Source organism: Aquila chrysaetos, chromosome 15 (assembly GCF_900496995.4).
Source record: "Aquila chrysaetos chrysaetos chromosome 15, bAquChr1.4, whole genome shotgun sequence".
Taxonomy (NCBI): Eukaryota; Metazoa; Chordata; class Aves; order Accipitriformes; family Accipitridae; genus Aquila; species Aquila chrysaetos.
In genome coordinates this window covers 19,655,470-19,674,960 of record NC_044018.1, presented here as the reverse complement: position 1 = coordinate 19,674,960, position 19,491 = coordinate 19,655,470, and the positions used below count along the sequence as shown (strand labels likewise).

The 19,491-nt window shown below is 42.3% G+C and overlaps 1 protein-coding gene across 4 annotated transcripts in view; it reads left to right on the top strand.

The window, feature by feature from the left end:
- Window positions 1-223: 223 nt before the first annotated feature.
- Window positions 224-19,491, top strand: part of COLEC11 (collectin subfamily member 11) — a 48,657-nt gene continuing 29,389 nt past the window's right edge. Inside the window, exon 1 of one of the 4 annotated variants that reach the window (XM_030036985.1) lies at window positions 224-425. The gene's annotated coding sequence lies outside the window, so the exon portion shown is untranslated. Of the gene's footprint in view, window positions 7,120-7,162; window positions 7,241-19,491 lie in introns of those variants that run through there. The other 3 variants (XM_030036983.2, XM_030036986.2, XM_041128735.1) reach the window with 3 other exon arrangements.

The following is a 19,491-nucleotide window of genomic DNA, read 5'->3' as shown; positions in this document are numbered from 1 at the left end:
ATTCCATAAAAATAGATGGGGTTTAACTGGTTCATGGGACTTTTTCTACTGTCTGGATGAGTGACATTTGTGTATCAAAGTATTAAGTCATCAGCGTTTTAACGGTAGCCCTCTTAGGTTGTTTTTGGCACTGTTGCAACACCACTCAGGACAAAAGAGTCCAGAGTCTGCAAAAAGAATTGGCATTGAAAAATAAACTGAAGTATGTTGAGACTTGCCTTTTGGGGAGGATGTGGAGAATTACTGTAGAGCAGTGGAACTCCTGAGTTTGGCACACAAGAATACCAGTTGGAGACCTATGTGTTCCTGGCACTGGAAGAAGTCTACATAGCAGGTGGTGTGACCTCTGAAACATGGAGCAATGACATCTGAAAAAGGGGTTTGAATTTTTGGGAAATACGTTGGAGGTATAGTTTGAATTTGAGGTAACTTTCTTGCTCTTTAAGTGGCAAAATTACGTACCAGTTCGTACCAGTTCTTACTTAAAGGCAGGTCCTGCAGCTTCTCGCCTTTTATCAGAATGAAATGGGGAGACATTTTCACTTCTGAGTGTTTGACTACATTGCTGGACAACAACAACAGTTTTTTGGCATTGATCTTGCTTTCAGAAATCATGGATTTTTGTATCTCCATATATTAGCAGTATGTATGTCTGTATATCAGCGTTGGGAACCTTTCTCATGGCTAATAACTGAAGGCAGGGATAGGTATGCCAGGGTGAAGCAATGACTGCTGGAGTGTGTGTGGGTTTTTTTGCATGGTGTTTTAGCATAGTTCAGTAGATGCTGGGCAGTACAGGGAGAGGTGGGGGAGAACTAGCTGTATCACAGCAGCCAAAGGCTGCCCGATACTGTCCTGAAAACACCACGCTTTTGACTCGGGTATCTATGTTTGGAAAGACTCAGCAAGTAACATTTTTTTCCAGCTTGGGGAAGGCGGGGGGAGCATGAAGTTGGGCATGTAAATGATCTGATCAGTTAATGAATTTAGTACTTTACTGTACTGAGCAGGCTATTCTGTTGCTTAGGAGTAAGTGCTTAATATAGTAAAAGGCACCTAATTATGGAGACAGCCTATTAGGTGGAGAGCTAAGTAGGTAACAGCCTGTGTACCAGGAGCTCTGAATAACTTGCATCTTCCTACCTGAGAGTAGATGGAGGACAAGTGAGGGTCTCTGTACCTTTACTTCCTTTTCCCATTTACTGTGGTTTTAGTTGCTTCCCATTTGATACCTCTCTTCTGTTGTGAGGAACTAAAAGGTTACAACAAGTTTGGCGTTGCATTTGCATTGGCAAAAGTGAAGGTTTTTAAGTCATGTCATAACTTCTGTTTAGTGGGGTAGGACAGATAGCTGTATGCTGTTATTTTTGGTGCAGACAATGCAAAGAGAACAAGGAAAACACATGTCCCTTGTTGCAATTAGTAGTTAATTTCCTGCTACTTACTGACAAGGCTTGAATGTTTGCACAAAAAAGCAGGCTGTATCTTTGAAGAAGTTGGCTTACCCTAAGGCCTTTTTCTCTCCTTTTCAAACTTCTGTCTCTGGAGTATAACTTCATTCCTTATTTATTCCTCGACTATTTATTGTTCATCTTGGATGATTCAGCAGAAGTGAATTCATCAACTTCCCTTAGAATTAGATGAGGGAAGTTGTAGGTATATAATAACCCTGAATCTTGGCTGCTTACATGGAGAGTAATCACAAAAGACCTTGTAGCAGAAGGAGTGCCAGAACTTTAGAATTCAAGTTTTCATTGTTAAAACGAGTATTACTCGGGTTGGAAATACCACCCCCTAGTCCCCCCCAAAATAATTCTAGTCTCAAGTCAGACATGTTACTGAACTTCCTGCTACAACAGTCACAGATGGTGGCCTGTGCAAATGGATATTAGCTGGTGTGGGTTGGATGAAACAGTCGGGAGTATTTGGAGACTTACCAGATGTTGACTACCTTTAGTTGGAGGCTGGTGAGTCTGCTGGGGCTGTGTAACATCTGCAAGAAGAGGTGATGCTCAGACAGCAGGCTTCAGTAGGCAGCATTTCCTGTTTCATGGTGAAAATGTAACTCAGGTTTCATGTCTTCATAGTAATAAAAATGTCAGTAGCATTTCTAGTTTTGAAGCACTGGGAGGGTGTAAGCGGGGGAGGAGAGATCTAATAAACTGAACGTAAAGATTGCAAATGTTCCCAGGCATTGCCAGCTGGCTATAGATTTTTCTTGGCTCTTGTTGCAAGCCCTTTGAACTATATGAAATGCAAAGGCCCATGATGGCCCCATAAGCAAATTCTTTGAGTGAAAGGATAATGCTGTCAAAGCCTTTTATGGTTCTTACATCAACTAAGCTGCAAGTAAAAGTGGATTTTTGTGGCATAAAAATACCAGGCTGTGTGCTTTGCAAAAAGTCCTAGTCTACCTTTATTCATGGACTCCCTTGTGTGTTAGTGTCAGTGATACAGTCAGACAACTCCCTCTGTCCCTTGACAAGTATATCAAGTGAATGCCTGCAATCTGGAAAGTCAGTTGATGCCATCTGGTCAAGTGCTAATGAGGCTGCTGGAATACTGGTGTCAAATGTTACCTTAACCTAAACAGACGCCATAGGAGATGGTGCTGGACTCTTCCTGTACCTATCATGTGCTGGTGCTGTTGAACTCTGAACGCATGATTCCTCAGGAGTTTATCAGCTGATCTGTGCAAAAAAGCAATGGGGCATTCTGTACCAAAACCCTGTGCAGCAGTAGTACATGGGTAGTGTCAATGCAAAGAGACAATCACATACTGAAGAGTATAAAAAGACTGATTCTTTCCTGTAGTAGCCCAAAATGAGAAGCAAGGGCTCTTTACATCTGTTAGGTGCAAGTCTCAAGAGCACCTGATACTAGAGCTTTCATTGTTTATTCCAAATGTCTTCAAATATTTTTGTCTGTGAGGAAGGCTGCTCCCTGTTGATTTCCCTTTGGAAAGGTGTGTAGATGTGTTGCAATTCTAGTGTGGCAGAACTTGCTTGAAGTTTTGGGTGGTAAGTGTTTGACCTATCTTGTATTAATATGATAATTTGATGCATAACATCATGTCTGATTAGCCCCTCTTGAATGTAAGTGGGAGCATCTGGCAAGGTTTAATGTAGTGATCCTCACACCAAGCAGTGTTAAAAGGAAATCCTATCACTCCTGCACTGTGGACTGAAATAATGTATTTCCTATGCCTTTGTTTGTCCTAAATTTTCTAAGTGGGAGGCCTGAGTTTGGTTCTCTGTTACATCTAAAAAGCCAGAGCAATGCCAAAAAGCTAGACCTTTTCCTGTTTGTGGGATGTGCTTTCTAGGTCTCTAGAGGTGTACCAGAATGACAGAAAAAAATATACTGATTACAGAAAGTTGTGAAATCTCATAAAAAGAAGTCCTGTGGTTAGGCTGAGGGAGTGTGAGTGTTCCTGTCCTCCATACAGGCCTGACTGCAGCATTGATCAGTGTGAATGGTTGACCCCTTTATATAATGAAGTGGCTTTGCTGTGTCTCTTACTGCCTGCCTTGAGAGTGCTCGTGTGAAAAACCTGTGTTCTGCTGAGAGCAAGAGACAGAAGTGACATGAACATCTTTGTACTAGTGCTCTGTTCCCTACAGAGAGCTACATGTAAAGGATCTTATGTCTTGTGATCAAGAGGAGAAAGTTTGTTGGATTTGTTACAGTCTGCAAGTTCAGGTATCCCCTCCTCTACCCTCCAGTTACTGTTACTCTTTTTCAGGAAAATCATTCTTAAGCTTCACAACAAGCAGTTGCTGCTAGGTGTTGCTAAATGATTAATAGCTAATGTTTTTCACTATTGGATATTGTGCTGACATGTCTGGCTCAGTTTTGATCTGCCCCTGGAGCAGCAAAGAGAATTAAAGCCAGGCACTGAAGAGAGTATTCCACTTTCAGAGATAGGGAGTAACAGAAAAAGCACTATTGCTGCAGTGAATGCTGCTCAGAAATTTTATGCAAAAAATGTTAGTGCCATACCACTAACGAAGTTGAAGGCCAGGTTTTACACAGCTGCAAACAAAGTTAAACCCATGTTGCTGTTTCTGCACTGACCTTTCCCACCATGCATCTCCTGTATTGCACAGAAGAGGTGGTAAGGATAGCTTCTGGTGTTTCCTTGCCCATAGAGGTACAGTGGTGCTGTCTGCCCTCTGGGGCTGTGCTAAGGGGATGAGGTTCAGATGGGTATCTTCCCAGGGGCACCTCTACACGCTGGTTTCTACAGCGTAGAAAAATTTGCCTGAATGCTCCTAAAACATATAAACATTTTTTCCTGTTTTCTAACAGAAGACTTGTTCTTGCCCTCTTACAACCAATTTGCTTTTGTCTATGTGGTTTTGGTTAGTTTCAATCTAAGACTTCTACTTATAGTTGTGTCAACATGGTGTTTAACCTGAGCTTAGAGGCTGGGTGAATGTTGGGTTGTGGGTCAAGCTGAAGTAGCTGGTCTAGCTGGTGTGTCTTGCTTTATACCCTAGCCTCTGAAGGCTGTCCCTCTCTGTCTGGCAAGGGTGGCTGAAAGACTTGGGAATCAGCTCTTGAAGTGCTACAGTTTCTCAGGCAGGCATATTAACATAATGAAAAGCTTTAACTTAATACCCAACAGCTATTGCGACCTGGTGATGGCTTAAGCGGCTCCTGTGTAGTCTGTGCATCAGTACTCCAGTTTGCACATAGTAGCCAGATTTAGATGATGCACCAATGTGGCTACACAGCTTCTAGTTGGCCTTCTTGGTGGGTGAAGGATGCTTATGCCTTTCTGTAAGGGGACTGTGCCCTTTTCTCTCTCTTAGTGAAAGAAAACCGCATACTTGTTTATTTTCCCCTCTCCTAGAGAAACACTTTCACTGCATTTATAGCGTTTGCCCTTTCTTTTTGAACTTGTCACTTACGTTTATTTTTCACTTCTTTTTCCCCAGTGTTTAATCCTACCTTTTCTACTAACTTTCCCTGGAATGGCTCTGTTTCTTCCTTGAATTCTGTTTCTGGCCTCAAAGTTATTTGCTTGTGTTTACAGGGAGAGTAGATATGTATGTAAATGGATGTTGCCTTTGCCATCGTAATATGATCTTCAAAGGCTTGGACTGCAGTCACTTTGCTGCATTCTTTACATCAAACATTTCTCTTAGCAAGTTGCTGCCAACATTGTGCTGCAGGGGCCCAATCCTGCTAATTGCCTTCTGCTCCCAGTGAACTAATGGGGCTTGTATGCATAAAACTGAACTTTCAGATTAGAGTTGTGTGGTCCTTACACAGTCATGTTCATCTTCTACCATTTTGTCCTTTCTTTACGGATGTAATCTGGAAGTGATGACCAGTTCTTAACTTTTCATGACCATTTGGTGTGTGTTAAAATACGGGAGTTTATAGCAATGGAGGAGGGTAGCTAGGTTCCAGCCCAACATGGAAACAGGGTGATTTAGGAGAGGTCTGCCTTTATGAAGGTAGCCCACGGTGAGCGCTGAGTCTGAGGCACCACTACCTCTGCAGTGCTGTGATACCCGCAGTACCCATTTTTGCCGCCTTCGCCAGCAAAGCTGTTCCACGTGTGTGGTGCTGTGGGCTGGCGAAGCAGGAGCTGTGGTGGCAGAGGAGAGGTTTGCTGGGAGAGAGGATACAACAAGTTGTGAGCAAAGCAGGAAAAGAGTGCACCGGTACTGTGTGTCATCAGCTTGTTTTGCAAGCCCCCCCACAGGATGACATCCTCAGTGGAGTGGACCTACACCTCCCACGAGAGCAGATCAGAAGGGTGGTAAAGAAGTGAACACACACAGCTGATCCTATTGCAGCTTTCTCTAGTCCCTCAGTCTAAAACCTTCTGACGCTTTTCTTGTCTTGGGACTGTGGAAGATGGAAAGGAACCTCCTGCTACTGCCCTAGCTACAGTCCTGGTCTTCCAGTAAGAGGTCACATACTGGGAGTTACCCAGGCTCGTGTCCTGCTGGGTGCTCGCTTACAGCATGGCCCCTCAAACCCTAGCTGGAGAAACTGGGAGGGGGGAACAGTGGCATCGACAGGGCTGGAGGTAGATGGTTTGCAAGCCTTTTGTGTTGAAGCAGCTTATCAGAGCTGCAGCCTTACAAATATAGCAGCTATTCACTAGAGGGTATTAACCGGTATAGTCATAAGCAGTACTCTGTATTTGCCCTGGAAGTTGAGTGCAGCCAGTAATACCTGTTGAAGTATAAACTGCCGTAACAGAGGGAGGTGTTCTCAAAATCCTACTTCCCACAATCGGCTGGCCCCAGTTTTTTCCTTCCCAAACATATGTGGAGTACTGCGGTTTACCCAGGGCTCAAACTAGTCTAGCTGTTTAAGATGAAAACCGGAATTGTACAACTATTTGGAAGCTATAGTGAAGGATTTCTGTCTTGTTTTTTTCCCTTCCCGTTGACACAGAAAGTGATATCAAAAGCTGTTTAAAAAAAAAGAAGAAAAAAACAAACCCCAAACCCCCAAATTCTGTGACTAAGCTTGCCATGTGGATAATTTATTATTTACGTTATTGTGGAGTGTTGAGATTCAGCTCTGAAATAGTAGCATGTTTTATTCAAGTCAAGAATGCTGGAGCCAATTGCAAGAATGGAGAGAATATCTGTAGGGGAGAGTGTGTTAACGAACCACATAAGATGGTCACATTCGGTGCTGCCTTTCATGTGTTTTCATATCTGCTGAAGCGAAGCAAGAAAAGTGCTGTGTTGGGGCAGTGTGCACGCATGGCTTAGAGCTGAATAGATGTAAATGGTTAAAAAGGGGTTCTCTGCTAGAGAGGAGGAGGGGAGAGTAAGAGTGCATTCCCAAAAAAGTACATTCCCAAAATAAAAAGCTTACATCATGGACCTCTTCAGCTTTCCCACACTTCTTTCCTAATTATTGTCCTGCAGGACAGCTGATCTATTTCAAACAGGAAGCTGTTTACAGATAACACTTGCAACTGTTTTGTCTGATTTGTTGAACTGTCGAAAAGCAAAAGACAACCTCTTTTCAAATTAAAAACTGTCAGACTTCTGTAAACAGCAGCAATGAGGTTCATCTGTGCAGTGTCCCTGCAGGCACAGAGCGTTGTGCAGTTCCCATTTTCTCAGCAGCCGTAAGGTAAGAGACTTTTATACTTTCACTCTTAAGAGGCACGTAGAGGAAGAAGCCTGGATGTTTGTTAGGGGGCTGCTTTGTAAGTGGCAGAATGTGACTGACGATCCCCAAATAGTAGGGGAAGGTAGGGGAAATAAGAGTTCGCTCGATTCTATCGGAAAACGTTGGACCTTTCTGTTGAGAAGCACCCATGTGGGTTAGATCACTGAATTCCTGTTTGGTGGGGGGGTTGTATTTAAAATGTACAAATGCTATTGGAAGAGGTCGCTTTGCTTTGAGCAGGGAACGACAAAACAGTATGTGATTTTTAACTTTTCCTACAGTTGAAACTTACTGCAGTGCCTTAATGGGTTGTAATTTCCGGTAACAGATAATCAAGATCAGTTTAATTTTGGAAATACTAAGTGCTTTTCTCCATCCTTCTACTTTTATTCCTAAGAGGCTGGCTGTTTTCTACTTTTTTGAAAGTGGGCTTTTAGTACAGCTGCAAAGCAGGGAATGAAGACTGACATTGCAGAAGTGAAGCAGATGACAGAAGGTCCAGTAAGGGCTTGAATTACACCACTGGATGATTAAGAGCAAACTCAGTGAAAACCAAATCAAGTTGGAAGTAGTAGTATACATGAATGCTTAATGAAATTTAAGGATGTGTAAAGATATAAAATCTTAGTCTAAATGAGCTGGAATATGAGAGTAAGATGTACATCAGTAACCAGAAGGCCACATGCCTGCTTTTCAGTCATGAGGTATGAAAAATAGGATTCATAAAGGGACTTGCAAGTTTCTATTCTGACCTCTGTGCATACATACATATGTGCTCAATATAGGCAGTGAAATTTAGGAGGGGGATTATTTTCTAGCAAAATCAGATCACTGTGGAGAACTAAAATACCCAACTTCACTTGCCATACAGTGAAACAGAAAGAGCCTCTGGACTGGAAATACTACAGTACTGAAAGATTTTAAAAGTGTAGCAAATGTAAAAACTATTGCCCTACGTTTCCCTCTCTGTAGCTGAGATCTTTTGTATTTCATATATATATATATATGATAGTTTATGTGATCATGAATGTTTAAGGCATTATAGTAATCAGAGAATATAAAACAAACACTGATTTAAAGGTTTCACTTATAACAATGATATTGGGATCTTTTAATCTGTGATAACTTCTCAGACATATCCCTAAAATTCTATTACACTACTGATGCAGCATAAATAAGGTATGTGGATGTTGTAGAAAAGTAATACTTCCAAGCTGAGTATTCCTTTTAAAAATGCTTGGACTGTTTCAGAAAATTCTTAGATGTATCTGTTAAAATGAAGTTATTGTTTTAATTCATACATGAAAGAGAATATGTAACTTAAATTCATAGTCAAACTGGCATTTTAAACATGGCATGGTCCTAGAGTCAGCAGAGAATTGCACTGTGGAAGCTGCAGAAATCTACTGTGTAATTTATAAATTGTACGTTATGTTGAAGGCTATTTTTCTGATTACTTTTGAGTGATTTTACACTGTTTCTAAAGCTCTTATTTAGTCATCTCTACGGCTGTCCAAAAACTCTGGAACCAGAATCCTTTTGAAGTAGGAGGGCTTTTGGCAAAGTAGCTTTTTAAAGAAAAGTGTCAGTTTTCTGGGTTAGTTTAGTTCTTTTGTCAAAATATTTTGGCTGAAAACCAGAGCAGTTTAGCCAAAAATATTCTCATGGTGTCTCCTGGGAAGTGTAGTTTGTGCTTTGCATTGCATTTTGCTACTGGCTGGACTTCACAGCTGAACCACGTTTCCCGTAAGGCCGTGTGGTCAGGGTCTTGCTATTCTCACTTCCCTTGATGAGAAGAGTCTTAGGATGTATTTTGGGAAAGGTAGTCTAGTGAAAGAGGCACAGACTGAGCTCGTGAGGCATCAAGCATAGGTAAAGCCCCTAGATTACTGGTCAATAACTAGCTGGCAGCTGCTTAAAATTTGAGTGCTTCCTTCTGGTTTGCACATGAGCCACAGACCGTCCTGTCTGTGGGCCGTGAGAGTAGGACCCTTCAAGAGGGTTTGATACGTCAGTAGCTCGCTTAAAGCCTTTTGATGTTTTTAGCCACACAAACACCTGTACAAGGGAGAGAACGTTTAAAAATGTTTCTAAGGCTTTGTTAGTGCTTCTGCCAACTTTTGCGATAAAAGTGCTCCATTTTATATGTTTGGAACTGAAAGCTGCAAGGGAGTACGGCTGGATTTTAAGAGCTAGGTAAACTCTTAAGTCAAGAGGAAAACAACCTACTGGGAGCCTGAAGCTTTAGAAAGAGGTGGTGTTGAAAGTCCAACAAGGTCTCATGTCACCCATCTAAGTGCCTCTTCAGAAAAATCTAGTCCTGGGTGATTTGGCTATAGTTGTATAAGATGTCTTTAGAGAAGAAGAGAATGGAAGTTGGTCTGCTCGAGTTCTTCACCACTGGACCAGTCTCTTACTTGTTTATTAGGATCCAAGGATCCTTAGCTGCTGTCACTGTTTGGATGCTGCTTCCTCACAACTGTATCAGAAGATTGGTTAGGAGGTCCATAGGGTGTCCTGGAGCAATCAGACAGATGGTGAGGAGTTCTAGGGTTTACACTGATTTCCTTCTACACTGAATCATAGAATGGTTTGGGTTGGAAGGGGCCTTTAAAGGTCATCTGGTCCAGCAATAACGCATGTGAATGAAACATGGACATGAATAAACAGTTTCACAGTGCTGCAAGTTAGATACCTGGCTCCAGACCAAGAATCTGCAATGTTTATGTGCTATATGGAGCGAATGGAGGAGAGCTAAGCGCTGAAGAAAGTGACTTGCTGCAGCCAGAAAAGTGTGTCATGGCCACAGAAGCCGTCTGGAAAATGTTTGTGGGAGAGATGCTCCGGGATTCCCTCCGCTGGATGTGGGAGTGGATGAATTCACCACCTTTAGTGCCAAGTGCCTGCAGGAACTTGAGTTCCAGAAGCTGGAACCTCGCTTTGAATGTGTGTGCCCAGTTGTCCTTCAGGCATGGAGGCTTTGCAAACTGGCTCTGAAAAAACAGTTTTCTACAGTTCCCTTTGAAAAATGGACTGCTGCTACCCAGCTGTCATGCAATAATCTACTGGCTGGGAGCACTTAACTGGGGAGCGGGAGATCTGCATGCAGCTCATTGCACTGCTTCAAACAGCCACCTCCCATCTGCTGGAAAGGTGTCCTTGTTGCTAACTGACACGGTAATTTGGAATTGGGACCACTGAACACCCAAGATTGTGTCCACAGCTCCCAAGACAGTTTCTGATGTTGATACTGCTTTGATTTTTAGGAAAGAAAAAAGAGAAAGCCTAAACAGTCCAGGGAAGTCTATTCCTTTGGCACGAGCTCTCCCCTAAGAAGGTAGCCTCCAAGAGAGAAGCAGCTCCCCACCATGTTTTGAAAGGGAATGGCAGTGTTTTCTATTAACCTTACTGCTTACAGCGTGCTTAGAAGAGACTGAAGGAGTTTGGATGTGTTTCCTCGATGGGCATAAATGGGTAGGTGGGAGAATAGTGTCTTGTTACTCTCTTCAGGCAAGATGTTGGCCATCTCTGCTCTGTGTAGTAAGAAGAGCTTAGGCACCCAAGTAAGTTTTCTGACAAAACCACAGGCACCTCCTGCCTCTTAAGGTGGCTGAATTGTTAGGAGATAGTTTTGGATGCTTTGTTCGGACTTGGGAAGAGGCCACAGAAACAGATTTAGTGGTAGCATTGCCAGTGTTCGCTTAAGCAGCTCTCATCTGGAGGTTTGGGGCTGAAGAATGGGGGGAAAGGATGGGAGAGTGGAAAGAGAAACTGCTTCAACTCTGACTGGTTTTTGAGTGGGGACCTTGAAGAATGAGGCTGTCTATAGCTGTGCTCAGGCTCCTGGTGTCTGTCTTTGTCTGGCCTTAAGCATGGCTCACTCTGTGATTATTTTTTTTTTGGTACTGTTAGTGTGATTTGCTAACTGTGGAATAAGCATAAATAATAACAACAAGAAATCAACACCCTAAGATTTTCAGTTTAATTTGAGTGATTTACAGGCTTAGTTGTGGATGCCTCCAAATTCTCCTGTGATGGTGCTGATGATTTTAGCAGGTATTGAACCTTGCTGATAATAAGCATGCATTTATTCATCTTTAGTGGACTCCTTAGAAATAGTCTTTTATCTTCCAAGAGACCACAAATCAGGGGTTTATTTAGTCTCCATCTGGTCTGAATGCTGGGGCCAGTTTACTCGTTTCTGTGCTGCGAGGGCTGGACAATGAAGCTTACATGAAGTAGTGCTTGGCTGGCTAAGGAACGCACTGTGCAGAGACTGAAGGGTTCATAAATCGTTCACTAAAGAAAGCATCAAAATAACTCACATCCATTTTAAAAGGCCTCACAAGTAATTCTTTCTTTAAATTAATCTGGTACACTAAAGGCTGTTGATTGTATCAGAGTTAAGGGGAGACAAGAAAGCATGGAAGTTTTTGTAAGGACATGATTTAATATAAGTAGGATTTTATGATTATCATCAGAGAAGGATTTATAAGAGATCATCTAATTTTGGGGAATTAAACCAAAGAGCTTTAGAAAAAATTGGTATGTGAAGGAATTGGCAATGTTAGATGGCACAGTAATTACGGCCAATCAAAATAAAAACATCAGACAAGAATGTAATGAAGGCCTAGCACAGGAAAGAGCAAAGAATGTCTTATTACATAAGAAAAGAAAAATTTCTCTCAGCAAGCTCTCTCATCAGAATGGTGTTAATGAGAAAACACATCTCTGATGGCTGTCTGGTTAGTGGAGTTATGTACAAGAAATGTTAAGGAAACCGATACTGAGAGCGTGTGGCAGAGCCAGAGAAGCACTGCTTGTGCGTGCTGCAGAGACTCCAGGGTGGTGGATCTGTCAGCAGCATCCACAGACGCGTTTGCGATGTTTCTCTCCAGTTGCGCAACGAACTTGCGGTTTAAAACCAATGCAGAGGTGAGGTGAGATGATGTAACAAGAGCCATGTTATGAACTGCAGCTGAAAAACCTCTTTACTGGAGGTTTTCTTCCATTGCTGTTTAATACCTTCATGTCAGAATTGCCTTTCATGTAATTGTGGAGTGCCAAAAACTCTATAGTCACTCTCCTTTCTTTTTTATGACTGTTATATAAAACCTTCATGAATGCATGAATGTATAACAGTCTGTTATAATTAAATAGTTCAAAATTAGTTTACAATCCTTAGACAACATACATAGCTATTTCTTTATCTCCGCTCCATTTAAATAATGCTGAACATAATCCTAAATCTTAAATCTTCAAGGGAGAATTATAGATTTTTCAGTACCATCTTTCTTTTGAATTTTCAAGGGCAGTCCTTGAAAGGACAAGGCGTATTTCTTCAAAGAGCATTCACAGATAACGTTTGCTTGTTTTGTTGAGGAAATAGCAAAGAGGAAACTGATCTTTCTAAAGAAGCCCTTGTGACATTCTTATTAGGTAGAATGTAAGAATTTCTACCAGTTTCCAAATATCTTCATGTCTTGAGTATCATGTCTCCAGAATTATTCAGGTTGGACTATTTAAATTTAAACTGTCTGTGATGTACAGGGAGGCAACTGTATTATCTTCGCAAGTTTTGTGAAGATAGGTAAATGGGTTATATACCAGAAGTGGTTTAAATGACCATTGATTTTTATGCAGACCATGCCCACTGCTATGTCTGCTTCCACAGTGCTATGGGTAGAATGGGAACTTAGTACACTGTTGAAAAAGAGTGCTCTCTATAGATACTGGGGCAGTTTCACTGTCAACTTGAAACCCTCCCATCTGAAAGAGATCAGCTGGGCATCCCATGACTTGCAAATCCTGAATTTAGTTTCTGGATGGCGTGTCAAGCTTGTGTAAGCAGTGCCAAGGGAAGTTGTTCTATCAGCTGCAACAACATGTGTGCGTCCTTTTGTGTAAAACAAATCTGTTGGCACTTGATGCCACAGTCTGTCAGGTGCTTTGTTAATGGTTCTGGTCATAATAGTTTTTACTCTGTCTTCTAAGCAACTCTATTTAAACATGCGTTTGCCCATTTAGACTTAGTTTGCATGTGATTACATTCACATTGTTCCTTGATTTTAGGGAAGATGATGTTAAATGCTGCAACTACAGTGTTGGATGCATGGAGTTTCTGATGTGTTTAGAGCTGATTCCTCTGTACCTTTTTGGCAGCACTGAGTAACTGTGGCAAGTCTGGTTTTTGTTGTTGTTCGTTCTTCCTTTGCTTAAGTCAACGGGCAGATGCTGGGATTTCAGCCAGGGCAGGGTCAGTGTAGTCTTTAACACCTGTGAAGTCTTTTCTTTTACTGGTAGCTGTATAATCAGAGCAGTAGCATTAGTTTTTGTTCCTGTAAGTGCCCTATAAATGCTGAATAGATACATACCCAGGTTCAAGTGATCACTGCTTAGCTGATGTGCAGCTTCTTAATTTGTGCACAACTGGCCTCTAGTCATGTTGTGTGAAAGGTGCATCTGCAGCTATTGTTAGAGAATTTACTGAGTACCAAAGCAGGCGGAGATGCCAGTAGTTATCACTTACTTAACATAGCTTATTGTATTCTCCCCTAGAAAGGTACATTATTAAAATAAAGGAATCTCTCAGGGCAGTTGGTTAGATGGAAGGACTTTAATGAAAAATTCCAAAGGGAGTTGTCATCCTCAAGAATCTTTTGGTAGCAGCAGCATTGTGGTATAGGGATAAGGGAAGTAAACACCTTCAGTTTATATGAATTCAGATAAACACCTTTGTTTGCTAATTGTGTTCTACACATTCTGTCTGTTTCTTTCTGAATTCACATTTTTTTCCAAATGAGATTGTCAAAAGCATCTCAAACCTGCATGCAGTCACTTGTATACTTTCTCAGTTTTTTTAAATAGCTGTAGACCAGCAAGTTGTACATAGCAAAGGATTTCAAATGCATGTGTTGTGATATATGTAAGAGCTGATCTGGGAAATGTTTTGCTGCTGAAAGGTATTCTTTCAGCTGGCTTCCATTTGGCATACTTTATAAGTAGGATCATGACTATTGCCAATGATATAGACTGGTTAGTGAAAGTCTGGTGTAGCATACTAGTGTAAGACTACTTTAACTTCTGAGAACTTCATTGATGTCTAGTCATCTGCAGGAGTTGTGTATCTTTGTGTGCTCTTTTACTAAGTCACGTCAGACCCATAGAAACCTGTTTTTTTTTCCCCTGTGTTTTGCTTCTACAACCATTTCTATGTACCATCCATATATTTTCTCTTAATCTGGGGAGCTGCTTTGGTAGATTCCCCTTCCTTTTATCTTCTTTCCCTTATCTGCACTTGGAAAGGTGTTTCAGGACTCTAAGAGTGAAAGGGCATTGAATAGTACTATTGCTATCAAGTTCACCCTTCACTTGTCAGTGAAGATATGTGGCTGTATTTCCTGTGAGGCTTGCTTTTTGCTCTGATGCTCTTAATTTTTCTCTTACGTTGAGGCTTGGCCGTTTTACTGGAGGTACTGTTGGTCTTTGTGTCACCAATATAACTTATATTCCTCCTTTTCCTAGGCTCCTGGGAGCTGATATGAAAGGTTCAGCATAGGATCACATGTAGAGTGTTATTTGGTCAGCCTTAGAATAAAAATAACCTTTTGTTGAAATTGCATTGACGTTGCCTCTGTTGAAATGCAAGGTTTTGATCACGCATGCTTATGTACCGTGGTGTTTTGTTATATTGAGGATATCATTCCGAGAAGTATGTCCTTGTCATTTGAGGATAACACTCTTGGATCATTTCCACGACTCTTGGTGGCTTGCATGCTATTGCAAAATACCTCATGTTGTTGTATCTTCTATGGTCTGTATCTTTTGCTGGATATTATTTTCCATTGCAGCCTGGTATTTTGCCATATCTTTCCTCCTTTTAAAATGTTCCCACTCTAATTATGTGCTGGGTTTTTTCTCTGGTGAATTTAGTCCCTTTAATTCTTTCATTTATGCATTTTTCTGTTTTCTGTATGCTGCTGGCATGTGAGGGCACGGTTTTGTAACACAGTGAAGGCCATCTCAGCTGCTGCCAAGGGCATTTCTTTCCCTGGCTGGCAACATTTTTCACAGGAATGATGGCCATTTTGCCCTCACCAGGAACCAAGGAACTAAATCAACTGAAAAATAACATTACAAAAAGAAGAATAGCTTTCTGCTGGCGTAGCAGTCTGTGCTAGCTCATGATGGGATCGGCTGGCGGTTGGTGACGGTCCAGAGAAGGGGAGGGTAACGTGTGACTGCAGCGGGGGAGCCAGGCTGCTGTTAGCCCTCCCACAGATTGGCTTAGCTAATTAGTGATGGTGGGACTCCCCCTCACCTAACTTTGCATACCTACAAGGCTGAGCTAGTCATACTGGGCAATGAATAGGTACCTCCAGAGTCAATTATCTGTCCTGTTTTAGGATGAAATGAATCCCCGTGCCAAGGTGCCTTTCTCTGACTTGATTACGCAGGGAGCTCGGGGTCATTTTCTGTGATCACCTAAACCAGAATGGTGAAATCCTACCCAAGGGTCTGCTTGTAACTTCTGCTAGCTTGACATCTGGATCTAAGCAAAGTTGTCCTGATAGCTGGCCTCAGGAGATGCCTGTTTGTGCTCTGTCTTGTGGCTCACTTTTTGAGGTGTCATACTTGCAGCATTGGGAAGGACTGGGCAGCAGTCAAGTGGCTTCCCTTTATTCTTCAAACCTCCTTTAAATGTAGCTAGTGTGTGAGAAAATGGGGGCAAAAGCTGTTTCTGCTCTGTGGTGTTTGTTCTCCTCTTCAGTGAGGAGTAGGGTGCTGGGGCAACCGAAAGCAAACCTTTCTGCCATCCACTTGCACTCTGGGATGGTGCCATCTCTCCCTCTGTCCTTCCTCTGCCACTCTCCCCTGGTCAGGCCTCTGGTTTTCCACTTTTGCTTTGTATTTCTCTTGCTAGTCGTCTACATCCTATATCTCTTCTCCTGTCTTTACTCTTCCTCTAGCCTCATAAACTGCTTTGCTTAGATTTTGCCTTCTGTCTGGGCATTTCTGACCTGTCCACGTGTTTATACATGAGTCAATTGTGGGACATAAAAATAGAAGGCAGGGAAGGGAAGAACATTCGTTTTGCCCCTTTTTAGTCTAGTGTCCTACCACTAGGCTTGAGCTGGCTTCTTCACCAGGCTTCTTACCTGCTTGCCTTCCATCCTTTAACGTGGCATGCCTGAGTGTAGTCTAATATCACCTACTGCGTCTGTCCAGTGGGAGCAATTACTCCCCTGGGGAACTGGAGCTGTGGGTTCAAATCCTTTTAAGTTAAGGATGCTCCATAGCTGGTACTCCTTACTTTCTGGATCAGTACTTGAGTGGCATTTCTGTTGTGCAAAAGGCATGTGCCACTGCTGACATGTCTGGGGTGATTGGATGGGGCCTTGACAGACCTTTCTGCCTCTTCTCTGCACCTCCAAGCATGTAGCTGCGGGACTGGGACCACCCTCCCCAGGTTAAGTTTGCCTTTTAAGCTTGTCCAGCGCCCTCAAGACAGCAACTGCCAGGCCCACCTGGAAAACTTCCAAGTGCCTGGAGGGCGAGAACATGTTGGAAAGCGTAAGTTAGTTGAATGGGCACTAAGCGCTCAAATACAGCACAAATATCCCAATTTCTGCAGCCAGTCCTAAGCCTCTGTGGGATGTGGAGGGCTGAAAAGCGATGCCTTAAAGCTTCAGAAATAAGATGACAAATGCATATGTAAATAACTTATTTACTCGTGTAAAGAAATGTACCTGGCAGCATTTTCCACTTAATTCACTGATTCTTGGTGAATCCTTGGTGGTTTAGTTCCTACAGATAGGTGTGTGGGGATAGCATCAGGTTCTCATGTGGATGCTTTATAGGAATGGGGCTGAACTGAGATAATATAGACACAGGCTTTAGAAGAACTGATGCCTGTATTTGAACTCTGTATTTTTTTTTTTATTTTGGGGTGGTAAAGAATACTGAAAATTTGATCTGACTTATATCAAGGATGGCACCCAAAATCACAAACTATTTCTGTAAATTACAGCTGCAAATAAGGCTACGGCAGAGATCTTGTCATCTAATAGGGACTTTGATTAAAACATTGTGGGAGGAATTTTCTTTAGCATTTCTAGTTATCTCTGACAGATACACAGACAAAGATAAAATTCTACTTGTGTGTTACTCTCTGCCATCTAAAAAACCATACAGAGCTATTGTGAGAGATTTGGCACTCAGGGCAAGAAATCACATGGGTCCCATCTCCCTCTAGTTACAGGTTTTGAAAATGTACTTACCCCTTTCTGGCACTATTTTCATCTCACCCTTGCTGAAGCTCTGATTTTATATTTTCAGCGCAGATGACAGTAAGTTAATTCTGACAGACTCATTGACTTCAGCAGAACTACATCAGGAAGAAATTTTTTCTCAATTTTTAAAAACATTCTTCTCGATGAAAAGTGAGGCTACTATTCCTACATATGACAAGGGCACCTAAGTTGTACAGTCAGAACTAATAGTCCCTTACACCTCACAAACATCGGCTGAGGAAATAGCTCTATTGAGCCAGAATTAAGTGTACTTTGGGGAGTAACCAATGACTTCCTATCAGTTAGGCTTTGAGGTAATGTAAGCTTCCCATCAGCTTAGACTCACTCTTTTGTCCTCTGCAGCAAACCTCGCTGTTCTTCAGCATCATCAGGACCTGAAATGTGTTATGTCTCTGCTTTATGCTACTCCATGCTCCATAGATTTCACAGAGGCTTCATAGTCACGGCAGTTATGGTCCTCATTTTTGCTATTCTTTGGTATTAGCATTTAGGGATTTTTTTTTTTTTAATCTTTCAAGCCCATTGCATTAACCTTTAAATCAACATATACAATTTAACTTCAGAGCATTGCAGTGTTATGAAAATGATCACCCATTGTTTAAGCAGCTTTATCATTGATTCTGATTTTTATATTCCGGCTAAATGGTGAACTCTTGATTACTCAAGGTAGTGCACGAGGGAGCTGGGAGGACAAATGAGAAAATGCTTAGATGAAGTAAAAGCATAGCTACACAAAACATCCGTAGGTTAGGATGATCAGCAAGGCTGTAATGGAGAAAGAAGAGGTCAGCGACACAGGTTTCATCTCCAGCGTGGAAGGCATCTTCTCCAGGGAATGATCCTCGGGCCAAGGGGTGAAAAGCAGCTTGCCTGCACAGTGCCGGAGGCTTGTCGCTTCTGCCTCTCCCTGCTTCCCTCAGAAACATACCTGTGATCTGCGCTGCGCCCTGGCGTTACCCTTCTAGCCCTGGGACTTCATAACTTTTTTGGTTTTGGCTTTTATCTGTTCAAAATGTTTGAAATAGCGTGAGGTCTGTGTCACAGCCTGACAGCCTGGCATTTCATTGCCGTGATTTTATGGGCATGTGTTGCGTCCGTTAGGATGCGGCTAGGGCCTGCTGGGGCGTTTGAGGATACGCAGGCTGCCAGATAGTTCTGGGAGGTGTCGGGATGTGGATGACGAGGACTTGAAAAGTCCGGGGAGTGAAAACTGTTGAAAGCTGTTGATGTGTCTGTAGTGCTGACTCAAACCTGCCTGGGAAAAGCACCCACCAACTGTGGCTGGGGCTCTGCAAATTTGTGTGCCTGTCTGTACCAGGAATGCACTCAATTCTGAATGTAGATAATTTGGCTCATATCCCTGAGAATGAAGTATAGTTTTAAAAATAATAATAAAAAAATCATAATAAGAGTGAAAGCAACTTAGTAATAGTGAAATAAAAACAGCTCAAAGAGGAGTCCTGTAGGATTATACAGAGGATTACAGCCACTCTGTAGCTGTTGGCTGGCTGAGCATTAATGCCAGCAAGCATCGTTTTCCTTCTGCATTTCTCAGCCATTTGGATTCAACTAGTCACATCATCTGTGTTGTTGCTTCTAGGTCCAAAATAACAGCGTGCAATAAGCCACCGGCCCTTGCAGAGCAGCCGCTGGCAGATACAGGGTCTCCATGCAAGAGGCGTTTGCTGGCCGAAGTGATCTCCAAGCTTTCCACCCACAGCTGGGGGGGGAGCTCAAGGAGTGCTGGGTGCCAGCTGGCCTGGCCCGTCCTGCAGCAGTTTTGAGCGAGCCTGTGGTGCCTTGGGGATCCTCCGATGACCTCTCAAGGATTTGTCACTTGAAGCCTGGCTTAATAAACCTCTTCTCTCTTGGCAACTGAGGCAGATTCCCTAAAGCTGACAGGTCTCAAAAGTTGTTTTGAAATTATTGTGCTGTTTGCATTGGTATATTTCCATTACTAATAGGAATAGAGGCATTTTGCTATTTTTTTTTTTTTTTAAAGGAAAGGCCGTGTAAATGT